This window comes from Plecotus auritus (assembly GCF_963455305.1).
Source record: "Plecotus auritus genome assembly, chromosome: 6".
Classification (NCBI taxonomy): domain Eukaryota; kingdom Metazoa; phylum Chordata; class Mammalia; order Chiroptera; family Vespertilionidae; genus Plecotus; species Plecotus auritus.
The window spans coordinates 63,605,461-63,609,556 of record NC_137773.1 but is presented as its reverse complement, the minus strand read 5'-3'; the positions used below and the strand labels follow the sequence as shown (position 1 = coordinate 63,609,556).

Sequence of the window (4,096 nt, the reverse complement as noted above, 5' to 3'; positions counted from 1 at the left end):
TCTGAGGGGCTGAGAACCAGCAGCACCCAGGTGGGTGTGCTAGTTTATTCAGAGAGTGAACTCAGTCTTGCCCTGGTGTTTGTTTTCTTCAGAGCCTGAGTGGGTTTGATGATGCCCACTCACATTGGGGAGGGCTATTTGCTTTGCTCATCCACAGATTCAAATACTAATCTCTCCCAAAAAATCTCACAGTCACACTCAGATCTAGTGTTTCACCTGCTACCTGGCTATCCAGTGGCCCAATGAAGTTGAAATTTTAAATTGACGAGAATATTCTTCAGAGTTTTCTCAATCTGGACCATACTCTAAACAACTAAGCTACCTGGCTAAGATAACTTTTTTCACCTAAAAATATTTTGCTTACTTTAATGAAGCTGGTACAGTCAATGTCCATTTAAAACCCATATCCCAGGACACAAAGTACAAATAAAATAAAAAAGAGCAGTGTTCTCTTGCACACACTTCTGCATGAATAACTTTATTAAATGCTAATGAGAATTAAAGCTCTTCTGGGATCTTCTGATAAGATTTTTCTTTACTCTTAAACTGCTCAGTGAAGCCATCTTTGGCATTAGTCTTTACTCTCACCTTATCTGTCATCTTGTCTCCAACCTGATATTCTTCTTTTGGTCCAGACCTTCAGATTTTAAGAGTAGCTTCAAGCTGATGAAAGGTCATTATTGCGCAGTTCATTTCACTGAAAAACTCCCAGCTCACACTGAAAGCCATAGTCCAGGACTGAGGCAATCACATGCTAGGACTTCTGGTGGTGTCACTTTTCAATTCCATTTGGAACACCACATTACAAAAGAATTATTTTTAACAATAAGAAAGGATTGAGGGAAAAGAAAAGAAAAAGAATATCTAAACCATTGAATGACCCCCTGTTGTTCCTGAAAAACTTGACTCACATCTTCCTTCATTCCCAGTTCTCTAGGAGTATGATTATCAGCCATTCCCTGACCCTCCAAGAGAAACCTGAGCGAGTTCATTGGAACTCCCATCTTAGACAGCATGATTGTTTGGCTTTCTCCAGGTGTTTTGTCATTTTCACTTTGAAGTGAATCTCACTGCTGCCCTGTCCAGTGACTTTGAGTTGAATGTATCCTCCTTCATTCTTATTCTCCTTGTCCCCTGTTGAGGGTTTTGCCTCCTGGTCACACACGTGCATGGTGCTTCACCTGGGGTCTCTGCAGAGAAGCATCCTCTGGTAGCAGGACCTCACTCCTGGGCTTACAAATCCTTCTCTCTTCCCCACAGTACAAGATGACATTTTTTGTGATGCTTGAGGCCAATAATAAATTTTCCTAGATTGTCTAATTCCTTTTAAGTTGCAAAACAGACTTTTCTTCTAACTCCTCCTTAAATATTGTCATAATAACTGATTTGGACTACCTGACATGCTGTTCATACAAAGAAGAAAGGGTTAATGCTGGTTGAACTTTAAATGGTGATATCTTTTTGTCCACAGAAACCACTTATGACTTGCATGTTGCTTGCTTTTTTGACCAGAGTATACAGCTGATCTTCACTCGGGGAAACTGACATTAAACACAGGAGAAGGTGACAGGAAGACTGGATGTCAGCTGGCCACTGGAACTCTTCTTGGAAGCTCCTAGTGCCTTCCACAGAGAGGAAGGCCAGAGAAGACCTCAGCTTCTCGCATTTCCTCGCTCCTGGATGATCACACGGACTGAAGTGAGTCTCTTCTGATAGGCACCTTCACTGCACAATGGCCTTTGCAGCTTCCCTGGCCAAGCTCCAAGCAGAGGCCAGCTTCCCCATCTGCCTGGATCACCTGAGAGACCCAGTGACCACTGAGTGTGGGCACAACTTCTGTCCCTTCTGCATCCAGCAGCGCTGGGAAAGTCTACAGGGCACCTTTCTCTGTCCTGTTTGCCTCCACCACTGCCCTGACAGGAGCTTGAAGAGGAACACCCAATTATGTCACATGACTGAGATTGTTCAGCAGATCCCCACCTCAGGGAGCCGGAGGAAATTGCAGGAAAACATACCCCTGTGTGGGAAGCACAACAAGGTTCTGACTCTGTTCTGTGAGAAGGACCTGGAGCTTCTGTGTGCCCGGTGCAGGGTCTCATCCGTCCACCAGGATCAGTCCCTGAACCACATTGAGGAAGCTGCAGCTAATCACAGGAGGATGCTCAAAAAGTATATGGCGGCCCTCACTAATCACCTTGAAAATGTTGAAAGGGTACATAAAATCCAAGTTGCAAATACTTGGGAAGCAATGATAAAGATGGAAAAATGGAGGGAGAAATTGTACAATGAATGTAAAGAACTTAATGTTTCTTGGAAATAGAGCACGATGAACTTGATAACGATGTACTTATAGAAGAGAATGATGTTGAAGAAAAACTAATTGAAAATGGAAGGCAAATTTCATACCATATGTTCAAGCTAAGAAATCTGTTAATTGAAATAGAAGACAAGTGTTTGCAGACAGACCTGGATTTACTCACGGGTATTGAAATGATTCATAACAGCTATGGAAACCTAGAGACCCCTGCAGTCTTTTCATATGGTGATTTTCACTCTCCCCCAACATTATTTGGGCCTGCATAAAATGATCCGCAAGTTTCAGGTAGAGGTGACACTGGATCCTGAAACTGCCCATCCAAGTCTCATTATCTCAAGTGATAGAAAAAGTGTGACCTATAGGACACCAGATGGTCATCCCAATACCCAGGCACTTATTTCTTATGCAGATGTCCTGAATTCTGAGGGATTTGATGCTGGCAGGCATTTTTGGGTGGTAAACATAGGAGGTAGAGGTTTATATTACTTAGGTGTGTGTAAAGCATCTTTCCCTGGAAATACTTTCATATCACCATCCCCAAGCAATGGCAGCATTGGCTCTGGAATCGTACTGGACAATGGAATATTGGTCTTTTTCTGGACTATGAGTTGGGAGAGGTTTCATTTTATAATTTGAATAACAGGTCATGCATGTATGGAATCACTGATACATTTACAGGGAAACTTATGCCTTATTTCTCCATTGCATTGTCTTCAGAATCTCTTACAATCAGCATCATCAGAGTGAAGTGATAAGAAATTAGGAAGAAATTTTGTATGTGCTTAGTTTCTTCCCTTGTTATAGAAAGGAATCCTCCTATCTCTATCTAATAAAAGAGTAATATGCAAATTGACTGTCACTCCAACACACAAGATGGCTGCCCCCATGTGAACACAAGATGGCTGCCACAAGATGACTGGCAGGGGAGGGCAGTTAGGGGCAGCCAGGCTGGCAAGGGAGGGCAGTTAGGAGTTACTGGGCCAGCAGGGGAGGGTAGTTGGGGGCAACCAGGCCTGCAGGGGAGGACAGTTAGGAGTGACCAGGCTGACAGGGGAGGGCAGTTAGGGGCAATCGGGCCAGCAGGGAGCAGTTAGGGACAATCAGGCAGGCAAGCTGGTGAGCAGTTGGGAGCCAGCAGTCCTGGATTGTGAGAGGGATGTCCAACTGCCACCAGGATCGGGCCTAAATGGGCAGTCGAAGATCCTTTGAGGGGTCCCAGATTGGAGAGGGTGCAGGCTGGACTGAGGGACACACATCCCCCTCCCCCCCCTTCAGAATTTCGTGCACCAGGCCTATAGTACTTATAATAAAGATCCTGATTCCAGTTTTGATGTTTAAATATTAAAAACTTTTAGGATGCATTCTTCTCTCCTTCCTGACCTTACCCCTGGGAATGCCTATGAGAAAGTCCAGGTGCTCCATCCTTGGGTGCAGGGGGGAAGTTTCAATCAAGCAAGTTTCCATTAGTGTCAACAGTCTCCCACCAAAAGCACCCAGTAACCACCATCAACACAAGCCACTCCCTTTTCCCTGTGCTCTCTGTTATTTTGTTTCTTATTCTAATATCCACCCTACTCTCTCACTAAAACCTCATCACTTGAGTAATACACTTTTTCATACTCTTCTGGTATGTGGTGAGTCATCAGTGTGAACATTTGAAACCAATTTTGGGTGCCTTCCACCCTGACCATGTAAGCTGGTCACCTCCATTGACATTGTCAACAGGATTTTCCAGATATGAAGCCCCCCCCCAAGCCCTGGGGCTTTCTCCTCTGGCTT

At 44.3% G+C, this 4,096-nt stretch overlaps 2 pseudogenes across 2 annotated transcripts; one reads left to right on the top strand and one right to left on the bottom strand.

Annotated features, from left to right (window-relative positions):
- Positions 1–864: 864 nt before the first annotated feature.
- On the bottom strand, positions 865–1,171 carry LOC308251657 (small ubiquitin-related modifier 1-like; annotated as a pseudogene). Its single transcript has one exon. The product of its transcript is annotated as a small ubiquitin-related modifier 1-like (transcript).
- Positions 1,172–1,732: 561 nt separating this feature from the next.
- Positions 1,733–3,069, top strand: LOC308251656 (tripartite motif-containing protein 60-like; annotated as a pseudogene). Its single transcript has one exon. The product of its transcript is annotated as a tripartite motif-containing protein 60-like (transcript).
- Positions 3,070–4,096: the final 1,027 nt, after the last annotated feature.